General features: G+C 45.6%; 1 pseudogene; it reads right to left on the bottom strand.

Annotated features, from left to right (window-relative positions):
- Nucleotides 1-3,077: 3,077 nt before the first annotated feature.
- Nucleotides 3,078-4,348, bottom strand: LOC101307219 (annotated as a pseudogene).
- Between the last annotated feature and the right edge of the window lie 9,014 nt (nucleotides 4,349-13,362).

Genomic DNA, 13,362 nt, shown 5'->3' with positions numbered 1-13,362 from the left:
AAAAGTTTAAGGTTTCAAAAAACATACTTTTCTAGGGGCTGCCTAGAGGAGAAATAACGTTTTGCCTACTTATACTTCGAATTTGGGGCTGAAAATTTGATAGGAGGAGCAGCTCTGGATGGGGAAGCTGCTGTCAAAATTTCAGGTTGATCGGAGCAAGGGAAGGTGGTGAACCGGTGGTCGGTAGCGGCGGCGGTCTGGAATCTTCCGGCGGCCGGTTCGGAGACTTTCCGGCCTGTTCTCAGGGTGAGACCGGCGGCGTTGGATCCGGGACGGAGAGAGCTTTCTGGGGATATAAAATTCTTGTCGAGGACAGTCGGAATTTTGGTCAGAAATCGGGAAAAACAAGGCTGCCCGATTTTAGGGTTTTGGTTTTTAGGGTTTAGAAAAAAAATGGTGGGCTATTGGCTCTAGGGTTAGAACAAAGTGCATGATAACGTGATGAAAGATTAATGGCAGAGACAAAGAAATAGCAAGAGAATCATCATCTTATTCATTGATAGGAGCCCTTTATATAGGGAATTACACAATACCAATATGGTAAGGATATGAATACATAGATCTAGTCTAACTACATATCCTATTGGCATAAGGCCAAGGCACACATAGAGAATATCCTAGAACAAAAACCAATCCACCTCAAATTTCTATACTTAATCTATATGTAATTAAACTTAGAACAAGTTCACCCATTGTGTTAGATTGAATACAGTGACCTGAGTCACTCTGGGTCACTGTGACTGGGCATCAGTTTCCACCCGTTTAAAACGTGAGATTGCTGCCACGTGGTAGTGATTGTTTATTGAATTAGAAAAACGTTTTTAAAAGTGTGAATAATGGTTTTAGTTATAAACAAATAATGATAAATAATATTTAACTAAGAGCAATACAATTTATTCAAAGGAAAAACGCACACATAAATTTATAGGAAACTTTATATGATAAAAGAATCATAATGATTTTTTTTTTTATCGAAAGAATCAGAATAGTAATTTAATTTATATTACTTATTTAAGAAATAAAAATTATTGAAATGAAAAGCACACAAATTTAAATCTATAGGAATTTTTTCTATGTATTCAGACCATAAATAATTTAATTTTTTTCTACATTTTTCTTTACCGTTAATGGTTGAGAAATAATATTGCTTATTAATTTGAAACCGTCAGATTCCAAAAATAATTAAAACCAACGGTCCAGATCAAATGACCATTGGATTTAAAATTTTAGAATGATCCATGCGTGGTAGTGGGCCAAGGAGCAGCGCAAATCGTGACAAAAGTCAGAGACGCACGTGGCTTCTCCTTCACGTGATTAGTCTGTGTATTGCAAGTTAAGCTGACGCGCGTGTTGGGCAAAGGGTGTGACTACTGATGTCACCCGTGTGGGTGGGCTCAGCTGATGTGGCTTGAAGTAACCTGGGCTGGATTTCTCATCCAACCTGGGTCACTTCTTTCCCCAACAATCCAACCTGGTTTGAAAAATGAGATAACCCATTTTATGGGTGGAAAGCAGGTTTTTTTCATCTGGGTTGAATTCCTAGGTGTTATCTAACATGGGTTGAATTTTTGTGTATGGGTGGACTTGCTCTTAGTCCATATGACTTTTTTTTTTCGAATTACATATATATTGTTTATTTTATTAAAAGCAGTTGCTCATTTAGTATATTTTAGGTCAACTTTCTTTTCTTTATTTCTTTTTCTTTGTCGTTGTATACGTTTTCATTCTCTTCTACTAAAGTAGCTAATTAAGCCAAGTGTCAAGCTTTCTCTCTTTAATCTTCAGGTATGATTCTTAGTTATATCGATAATCCTCTTGGAGTCTTATACGTGTCATATGACCTAGTTCTCAAATTTCAGTTGATTAATGTCTTGATCAAATTTAGTCCCAATATCTCATCATCTCAAATCTCAATTGATTAATGTCTTGATAATCCCAATATCCCATCATCTCATCGCACTGTATTTCTATTGATATTCTAATTCTAATCTCAATTGTTTGCTTACTTTATTGTAGATGACTAATGCTAATGATATGTGTGTGTGTATGTGTGTGTAGTTGTAATAGTACCGATGCTTGATTCATAGTTATTAGATTGTGTTCTTCTGTCTAGTATTTTAAAATTATATACTTGTTTACTATATTGTTAGAGCGATGCTTGTGTGCTTAATTAGACAGCTTAGTTATTAAATTTTGCTTTTATTCAAGTGCGTAGGGTTCAATTTGAGTAGGTATGTTCTTTTGTCTTTAACTTTTGTTATCGAATTTCTATAAAATGTATAATATTAAATTCTTAATGATCAGTTAACTACATGATTATTTGATATGTTTTTAATCTAAAATGTGATATATAAAATATAAAAAAAAATTTAAAGAATTTAAGAAAAAAATTTCAACCCACCCCAACCTAAAATCCTAGATTCACCATTGGATTGATCACATGTCGCAGGTGCACGAATCTAAAAGTCACTCAAACTGGTATGAGTTGAGATCTCAAACTCTAGACATGAGGATTACACACAAGACAGTTCAATCAACGGTGGTTTTAAATTACATAACTTGATATCGTACGTGACACATCATAAATCATGTGGTACACTACGTGCATTGCAAAAAATATAGGGAATATTCAGGATTATGACCTTCAATTAATTTGTTTTTAGATCGATACAATAAATATTGAAGCATATATATACTGAGAAATACTAAGCTGATCGATACACTCAAATGTTTCTCTTCAATGTAATAGTTACCCGGAATCCTCCAGTTTCTAGCTATGACGGATTCGTTTTTTGTTTTGTTTTTTTGTTACAAGCAATGACAGATTCTTTGATTGACTTTTAATATTGAAACAATGAAGACTGAATATTTGGATAAAGAAAATCATGTAGAAAGTGACATTATGATTTATTAATTACAGTAGCTAGCTTACACAAATGAATGAGCTCAAGCTACTTTAATTTTGTTCATTAACAATCAAAAAAATGAAAAGAGGCTTAGTTGTGCCAACAAATGCATAAACAAAATAAATTGTCATCCGACTTCTCATTTCGGGTGCTTCTGATGTTCATCATGAGTTAGTTGATTGCAGAACAAATACGGTGAATTTCACCATTTTTCGCAGACTTGACACCGATATTACTCATCTTCACCATGGACCTTCCAAACTCTACGTTGAAGTTCAATGCCTGCAAGCCTCTAAATCTCACACCCGAGTAACGTTGGTCAAAGCTTTTCGTGGAGGCATCAGTCCATAACTTCTGATCAGACTCTAGTATTCCTCGACCGTTCTGTAAGTTCCTAAAGAATGCTGCATCAAATTGAGTTCCGCTGCCTGTGTCCAAATCGACACGCTTGGTTGCATCACCACCTTGGGGGCAAAGTGCTCGTAGTTGAGTAAGAAATGAAGCATCGATGGTAGGGTCTGCGCCGTTTCCGGTTGTGGTGAAGTTGTAAATTAAAGCCTGTACCTGAAGAACTGGCAAGCTGAAGTGCCAATAGTGTGTCCACCTATAAATTTACAAGATTAATTAAGATGAATATCGATCAGTTTAATGAAGATTCAAAATATACATAATAATATAATTAGAAAATATTACTCTTTTGTGATCTATTATTAAATCAAGCTAGCTTGCTTAGTTGCTTACCAACAAGGGTGACAAGATCTTGAGTGTTGAGACCAAGAGCTTGAAACTTGCTCTTCTGAGCATCAATGGATTCCCTAAAGCCGGGCAGATTGTTAGTCTCAGATGCCAATGATACTCGTCCGACAAACCTTCCGGTAGGCACCTTCCAGTTAATTCCCTTTGTCTGCAAGAAAGTACAACAAAGATATATCAATCCATGTGTATTGTTTTCAATGATACCAATGAAGCGAATTAGTGCATCGATCTGTGCTACGAACATCTTCGATCGCTTCGTTATCCAAGGAAAGACTTACCAAGACGACGGAATCGCGAGCAGCTAGGGCAAGAATGTCAGCACAGGAAACAACACCAGGGCATGCAGCTTCAAGCTGAGTCTTTGCATCGTCGATAACTTCCCAACCTCTCAATCCGAGGTTCGGGCCGGCGGTTTTCTCAGTGTTTGGGCCGCTGAGGAGGACAGAACCGTCACAACCTTGAACAAAGCAGTCATGAAAGTGCATCCTCAGTAAGCCAGGTGCAATGGAAGGGGTGGATTTGAAATGCTTCTGAACTGTTTGCGTCACAATGGACTCTGCCCTAGGACATGATCTGGAATAGAATCCAACTCGGGTGGTTTGGCTTTGCACCGAGCCGGGGAAGGTGGTAGCCAAGACAAGCAAGGCCAGAAACATAACGGAAATGGAGGAGGACTTCTGGTACATTTTCGCTACTAAACTTAACTAGGTAGTTTATGTATATTCAAGATCGATATACAAAACTGAGAGTACTAGACAGCTAGCTACTAGTGTGTTTATATATGCTGGTTTGTGATTTCATATCCTGAGAGTGGGTATCAATTTATAGGGCAAGGGCACTCCCTAAAGTGTGTGGTCAAAACGCGGAGACAATGTAAAGAAAGACGGCTACGAGTGTTAAGATAAGTTTTTGCTGGTGTCCTGCTTTAACGGGTCATGGATGAGACTTGTCTTGAGGATTATTGGGTGCATGGTGCTGTTCTTGCACGAGAATTTTTCATTCCTACCAATTCCATAGTTCGTCGTGTATTGCACCGGCTTCAAAGTATATGAATGAAGTATCGTTAAGTAAGGTTTTGTGCAAGGAGAAAAAATTTGAAGTGCATTAACATCGTTAGATAATATAGAATGAATTCTATGATGGAATTTACTAGTTTCATCACTTTTATATAACCAATATGATAAATGGATAGGCTACCACAAGATGATATTTTAGGTATTCAGTGTGTGTATATATATTCAGAACGAAGCTTCGTTCTCGATAGAAATAAGATCTGTCTATATATATCAGGACTCTTCAAATGAGAGATCCTTTTTTTTGTTCATTTATAGGGATAGATTATTTGACGAACTTTTCGATCACAAAATCAAATCTCCACCGTTCAATTCGTTGGGCTATATGAGTAGATCATTTCTACAAATTTTCAGAAAATTTGGTGATCGTTAAATCATCCAAATGAGAGATTTATTTTAATAATCTTGAACGGTGTAGGTTTGACATAAGCGTTAAGTTTTTTGTTTTAATCTCAGTCAGCCAAGCCCATTAAAAAACATATCTAATGGTGTGGATTTATCCCTAAAAGTGACAAAAAATAGGGATCCCTCGTTGGAAGAACCCTGATATATATATCCACCGCAGTCTATATGGGCAGTATCTTTTCTGTTTTCAAATTAAGACGTATATACTTGGTCCTTGTCAAATATTGTTAAATTCTGTAATTAAATTCTCTTTCACAATCACATGCAATATACCTAGAACGAGACGGAACTTCCTTTTTGTCAATGGGTGTTTACGTATATACTGTATGTTTATTCACCGCAGGCTACTAGCAGCCAAGAATTAAGATAAGATCGAGCCAGCTGGGTTTCAAGGGTTGTATATATGGTTAGCTAGCTGAGCTCACGAGGCACGACCCGCAGCCCCTCTATCTAATATTGGCATGGAAGCTGCGTCACAGGCGGTGAATTTTGACCCCTGGATTACCGAGACTAAAAGGAAGAGGTAAATTTTGACAAGAAATGTCAATGTCTGGTGATTGTTGAACCCAGCAATGAAGAAATTTGGTTGTTTTCTTCAATGTTAATGTTATAGACTTATAGGTAATTCAAATGCAGTTATCCCACAAGTGATTGATGAGGTACGAGTGTTAACTGGTAGAAATTGATGTCAATAGATCAACGGTCGAAAAAAGGCTATGACTTACAAAAGCTTACATACGAAACCATATTACAAAGTTGAAGAAGAAAAAACAATTTTTGTTTAAATAATATCCTTAATGCACTTTGAAAGAAAAATGAAGAATTAGAGACATTTTTGTTCCCGAACAAGAAGAAAGTAAAGTATTATAACATAATCTTGAAAGACAAACAAGAAGTTGTTTGAGCCCAGTGGGTATTTTTGGTTCAAGACTCAGGGTACGTTTTGGATAAGATTTGGGCCAGTACCTATGGCCCTTTTTTAATGCGAAGCCCACGAAGGGTGGCAAAGTCTGGCAACACGCGAGTTGGAATTGTGCAAGGATTCTGATACCTCGCGGGATTCGATGTCCTCGCGGGATCCTTTGTTCTAGTTCGTGTAGGATTCTACAATGCATGGCGAGGTAGAGTTGGAAATGGACTGTAGTACCCGCGGGATAGGATCGCTTAGTGCTCGAGTTCGCGTACGACGCTACAGTGATATGATGCGGGGCGGTGAGCGAGACCTAGGCGAAGTCTGTTTTGGACACGTGTTGCATGGATCGCGCGGCTCGCGAGCTGGTCGTTTCCTGGTGGAATTCTAATTGCTGAGTCCGAATGGATTTGTGATTAGGTCTCTGCGAATTGCTTGCGGATCGCTATATAAGGGAGCTTGACACAACGAACAAGACAGACGATCAATCATACAAAACAACTGCAAATCTTCGAGCATCCTCGAAACCCTAAGTTCTAAGTGACCACCTCGTCTTAGACTCTCAGACGCCCGTCTACGACTCGCCTCTCTTACAATTATTCGCTCTGCTCGCTTACAACAGTGAGTATCGATTCACAGGTGACTAGATAGTTTGCTCGTAATTCCTCGCCCGCGAGGTGACACCGGAGCTCTACTTCGCCTGATTAGAAGTCAAGAACGCGCACCGTTCTCGTTCCGCGTCCGCGCGGTGTCACGCCCTGCAAACCCTAATTTACTTTTGGTAGCACAAGTTACCTCTCTACCCCTGCTCAAGATCGTGGCCAAAACATTGGCACGCCCAGTGGGACCCTAATTTACTTTTGGTAGCACAAGTTACCTCTCTACCCCTGCTGAGGATCGTGGCCAAAACATTGGCACGCCCAGTGGGACCGGGAGTATAACATTCTCGCCACCATTGGGAAATCAGGCGGATCCCCATACGGGAGACCCTCGATTTCTTGTTTGAAACATAAATCTCCACAATACAAGCCCCGTAACAGCGCGGCTTGCCGATCTCTCACCCAAGAAGAGGTTCTCGCTCGGTTTGGCAACCCCGACCACAGCGAAACCACAATGACAGGTTCACGACCAACCCAAGACGCAGGACTTACTCTGCCCACGGATGAAGTCCGCCAGATGTTTGGGGAACTGAAGAATGATCTCGACTCGCTCAAGAGGGAGCTCGGCTCGAAGGTCGATACCACCCAGCAAAACATTGACTCGCTCAGCTTGAAAGTCGACACCACCCAGCAAAGCGTCCAAGACCTCTCTGAACAGGTCACTAAAGAGAGACCTATCTGGCTCGCTAACCAAGAAAACCTTTCTAGGCTCAGCGAGGAGTTTAACTACGTTGCGGGTAAAGTCAGGGAAGATAAGGACTTGGTGGACGGCTCCCTTCAAAGGATCCAGAAAGATTTGGATCAGAGCAAGGCGGCTTTCACAAAAACCCTGGATGTGCAAACCCGTCGCTTGGACGAACACGACACCAAGCTACAACAACAGCAGGACGCTTCTTTCTTTGGAAGTAAGAATAGCATGGAGAAGCTTGAGGGCTACAAGGAGCAGCATGATAACTTGAGCTTAAGGGTCCTGCAAGTGGAAGACTGGATGCGGTCTCAGGCACCAAAGAATCATGCTATGAACTTAATTAGTTCAAGTGCAACTGAGGGCTCAAGGTATATTCCACCTAATGAACGCCCTAGAGGAAATCCAAGGGTCGGGGCCCAGAAGACTCCCCAATTCACATTGGGGGCCAGTTCGTCAAAGACGCCACCCCGTCTACCCTCGCCGGGCGGCCCGGGAGTCACACTCAGGGGCACTGGTGGCTTCCCATCTCAAGGGATCGGGACACCAGATGACCCAGTTATAGCTTATTCCAGTTCGACCCCTAAGAACATCGTGCAGGCCCCTAGCCTCTCTACATGGCACGGCCACGATCAGGGGGCAGAATCCACACCAGTAACGGTAGCCGATTGGCGCCAGCTCATCTCGAGCATAGTCAAGGAGCAAACCGGAAAAGGTGATGCTAACTTACATTATCGGGATCCCTATCCTGATAGCATGGCACAATATCCCTTCCCTCATGGATTTAAGAATATTGTCTTCACCACTTTCTCCGGAGAGACAAGGGAAGATGCAGCAACACACATGACCCGTTTTAAGGTCCAATGCGGCCAATACGAGAATGATGATATGCTCAAACTCAAACTCTTCGGGACTTCTCTGTCCGGGGCTGCTTTCACCTGGTACTCCAGATTGAAGCCTGGGTCAATAGCAGATTGGCCCACTATGGAAAGACTTTTCCGAGAAACGTACGGCACGATTGAGCCTGAAGTTGGCCTCGACTCCCTCACACAGATGAGCCAGCAGAGCATGGAGTCCGGAGTTTCTTTCCTCCAACGCTTCAAGATCCATCAAGCCAAGTGTGATAACCTGCTACCTGAGCAGGAAGACATTAAGTTGGCTATTAGAGGTCTGGAGCACCGCCAGCGATTGAAGCATCATGGAGAACGCTTTACTTCCATGGGCGACCTGATTAACAAGGTCGGTAGCTATGAGCTAATCTTGAACGAGCTGGATGACAAAGCAAATGCCTCCAAAGGAACTTACATAACAGGGAAGAATCGGACAGTGGGGACATCAAGCCTGCAGCCCCTACTTATGACTCCTATTATCAAAGGTCTGAGGGAACTCGCCCGGATCAGGATCATGAAGATATTGGCGCGGTAGAACTGACTGACAAGCCATTGACTCACAAATTGAAAAACCTGAAGATAGCGCGCGAGCCAATCATCATCCAGTCCTTTGCATGGACCAAGCCAGAGTACGAGTCATACACCTATGATGCTAAGAAAACCCATCTGGTCTTTAATGACCTCATCGAGGCAAGATACGTGCGTTTGGATCACAAGATACCGCCCAAGGAGGAGCTAAAGGACAAGAAATACTGCTCCTTCCACAATGTTTACAATCATGACACCAAAGATTGTGTCAAGCTTCGAGACCAGCTGCAGACATGGCTGAACTCAGGCAAGCTAAAGATGAAAACACCGGGTAGTACGGCCTCATTGGTTGATATAGACCCTTTCCCGCCTGTAGTTAGCATGGTCGAGGTAAACTGGGCCAATCAGACCAAGGACGACGATCGACGCCGGGCACCTAAAAGGGGCCGCGAGGAAGGTGACGACAGTGCCCGCAGGCCACGTCGCCAATACACCTACAACGAAGAACTTGCACATGAGGTTTTAGACGATCTCATCGACGATGGGCTCGTCACAGTGGCCAATTCCTTGCCTTACATAGAATATAAGGAGGGGCGCATTCACTGCAAGTTTCATAATAGCTGCGGGCACAGAACCAGCGAATGCCAGCAGCTTAGAGACCAGGTTCAAGACTGGCTCGACCTCGGGTATATTTGCTTTGAGAATAAGGGCGACTTCATGATCGCAACGGCTGACTTCGCTTGGCCTCGAGTCGGCCAGCGAAGAATCACATTAGACTTGTCGCCAAATGCAGGTTTACGTGAACCGCCGGGCCGTAATCGCAAACGGCCGGCGAATAACTATACTGTCCTAAATAACCAGCAGGGGAAAGCAGACGACCCAGCTCGATAGTTGGTCGCTAAGCTCGACACAGACCGCCCCTCCCGCAAGGATAAGGGCAAAGCAGTCATGAGGGACGATGGACCGTCCCCCGTTGAAGACTCCCAGCCTATGAGTCCCAAGACTTGAGAAGAGCTGGAAAGGAGGATAGAACGTCTCGAGACGTTCGTCTATACACATTGGGCAGAGGCGGTACCTTCATCCCCTGCCACAAGTGAGATGGACATGTCAGACTCCAGCGGTGAACGTCACAGCAACGAGGCCGCGAGCCCTCGTAAAGGCGTCCTAACCGACCCCTATATTGCCCCGACATCCAAATCAGCGATCAAGGACGGGGTCTGGTATACACAGCAAGGGGGCAAGGCAGTCACCATCAGCAGGTCTAAGAAGCGAAAGCTCCAAAAGCGATACGGTAGTATCAAACGTGCCTTACGGGCTGTCTAAGAGGGTGCTGTACGCCCCTCACAGCTCGCACAGACGCCTGAGCGGATGTGGAGGGAAGCAGAGGGTATGCGCGCATTCCTTCAAATGCCGCCTGTCACACCCCCAAGGATTTGCGAGCAGTTCAGCGACGAGCCTGCACCCAAAGCAAATGTCTTTTGCCGACTCGCGGTTCCACCAAAGCAGGATCCACAGCCTTCCAGGCGCAGGCCATCACCAGAACCTGAAAGAAGAAGGGATCCACAGCCTTCCCGGCGCAGGCCATCACCAGAACCTGAAAGAAGAAGGGATCCACAGCCTGCTAGACCCAAGCCGTCACCAGAGCCTGAAAAGAGGAGGGATCAACAGCCTTCCAAGCACAGGCCGCCACCAGAGCCCGAGCGGAGAAAGACTCCGCCTACCGGTCCCAGGCGTAAGCTGTTCACAACCCCGGACCCAGAGTCCAAACGCGAACCGTCTCAGCCCTCACGGCAAAGGGAAAGTCAAAATCCGGAGGCCAATATCAAAAGGGAGCCACCACCACCACACCAGCCCCGGGCACGATCTACCCCAGAGCCCGAGACTCGGATGGTTCCCCGAGTATCCGCCCTACAACGGTTGAAAAAAGAAGACAACGATAAGGCTCCTCTGGCAACAGACAAACAACCAGCCAAGGACCATCAGCCTTCAACCAAGTCAGTATGGCGTCCGCGGCAACCCGAGACTCAAGAGCCACCAATAGCCGCACAGGCGCCTTCTAGTCCTAACCTCGCCCAACAAATGGCCCAGCGTTTCCGCGAGAATTCAGAAGACGACGAGGCACATTCAGAACCTCGCCTTAACCTAGAGGAAGACCGGGACGAAGAGTAGGAAGAATCATTCACCTGTAATATGGTAGAGGTTTCAGGATGGGGTGCTGATGAAGGGTTTAGCCGCGAAGCAGACGCTTTCGCGTTGCTCGAAGGGGAACACGGGATCATTGACACTCCCCTGGTCCCAATTCCTGAACAATTCTCCTTTCAAGTCGGGATGGTGTTCTTCATTTCGGAAAGATACGCTCTCCCACCAAACACAACCTGCAGTGCGGCGGATATTCCCGTCAGCAGCGAGGATGTCAGTAGCATACCCCCGCCATGCAGCAGCGAAATGGGCCCAGTTCCGGCACAGCCCGACGACGCCCCACAGGTGGAAATTACGAGCAGCATCAAACATAAGCAAACTCTAACCTTCTCCACACCAACTTTGGACATGGCCACTCACATGCGGCCACTGTATATCACGGCCGAAGTCGAAGGAAAAATGATCAACAAGGTCATGGTCGACACCGGTGCCCCGGTCAATGTTGTCACAACCCGTACCATGGGACTCCTACACATCCCGCGCTCGATGATCCAAACCACGTCCTTAACAGTCAAGAACGTCACCGGGCAAGTGTCCAGAACCCTAGGTTTGCTATTCCTACGGGTCAAGGTCGGGCCGGCATCACGGGTTTACACCTTTTTCGTCGCCGAATGCGCTTCCTCTTACAGCATCATTCTTGGCCGAGATTGGATCCACAAAAGTTTTTGCGTGCCTTCCTGCATGCACCAAGAACTCATGATTTGGGACGCCGAGAACCGAGAAGCAGTCATCATCAAAGCCGACCCGCGGCCATTCTCTATCTCTGCCAACTTCAACGATGCCCGATATTATACTACAGACTTGGGTCCGTTGGATGTTCAAGGCGTCGATAACAAGGGCCGCCCATATGGAACCACGGCCTCCAATTTAACGCAATGGGGACTTACCCAGGCAAAGGACGACTTGCAACGTCCTCACACCATCGCGAATCCCACACCCCGTTCTGATGAATAGTGCCTTCTCAGAGGAGACACGCGAGGCTGGCTAGTCCTTGTGCGAAAGACTCCTTTCGTACTGGGCAGAACGCGAAGCCTACGACAAGGTCGCGACTATGGAATATGTAGATGAAGTGGTGGATTATTCCGATACCAAGGAGGAAGTTATTCACTTAGCTCCCGCCGCCTTGGACGACACACCACCTCAAGTCTGCGACCCCATTTCACAAGTTGACGTAGGGACTGCAGAAAAGCCCTTACTTATTTCTATCAGTGCTAAGTTGGCGGAGGACGAAAAGGAAACCCTTCTTTCCCTGTTATGCGAGTACAGGGATTGCTTCGCCGACAAATACAAAGACATGCCCGGCTTGTCCCCGGACTTGGTCTGCCATCGGTTACCAACTTATCCCGACCGACGTCCGGTACGGCAGGACGGCCGATTCATGCGAACTGAGACTCAGATCGTAGTCAAGGAAGAGATCGAAAGCATGCACCGATCGGACATCATTCGCGTGGCAAAGTATAGCGAGTGGCTGTCCAATGTTGTCCCCATCCGCAAGAAAAATGGCAAGATGTGCGTCTGTGTTGATTACCGCGACCTAGACAACGCAACACCGAAGGATATATACCCCATGCCTGTGGCTGACCTACTCATTGATGCCGCCGCGGGGCACGAGGTGTTATCCTTTATGGATGGAACGGCCGGCTACCATCAGATTCCCGTCGTCGAGGAAGATCGACACAAGACCGCCTTCCGCTTGGCATCCTCCGCAAGATGTTGGAGTTAAACCCGCGTGTCTGGCATGAGGAACTCTACCACACCTTGTGGGCTTACCGCACTTCAAAGCGCGGCCCGACGGATACCACCCCGTATGCTCTCATGTACGGTCACGATGCCGTCCTTCCCCTTGAGATCAATATCGCTTCACTCCGCGTTTAGGAACAGCATCAACTACTTGGCGAGGATTATGTCCAAGCTATGTGGCAGGAACTTGAAGATCTTGACGAGCACCGCGTCACCGCTTTCAACATCTCGTCCTCGAGAAACAACGCATCGCACGTTCGTCTGATAAGGTCACGCGCGGACGGAGCTATGCTGAGGGCCAGAAAGTGTGGCGTGCGGTTCTCCCACTTGGGGAAAAAACCAACGGTCGGGGTAAGTGGTCCGCTCGATGGGAAGGCCTCTTTATTATTCATCGCATACTCCCCAAGGGGGCATACCACCTGCGCGACTTGGACGGTACCATTCATCGCAATCCTATTAATGGCCGCTTCCTCAAGCGCCACATTGCAGGAGTTTGGGAACGCGAGGATCCTCCACCTTCCCCCGACCCCGTCACCACAGTCAATAGTGCTACGCGCTATCGCGTTCTCGCTCCGCCGCCTAACACTAGGGGGCAATCCGGGGTAGAAGAC

Source organism: Fragaria vesca, linkage group LG5 (genome assembly GCF_000184155.1).
Source record: "Fragaria vesca subsp. vesca linkage group LG5, FraVesHawaii_1.0, whole genome shotgun sequence".
Lineage (NCBI taxonomy): Eukaryota > Viridiplantae > Streptophyta > Magnoliopsida > Rosales > Rosaceae > Fragaria > Fragaria vesca.
The sequence above is the reverse complement of the archived record's forward strand: the minus strand, read 5'-3'. Positions and strand labels throughout refer to the sequence as shown.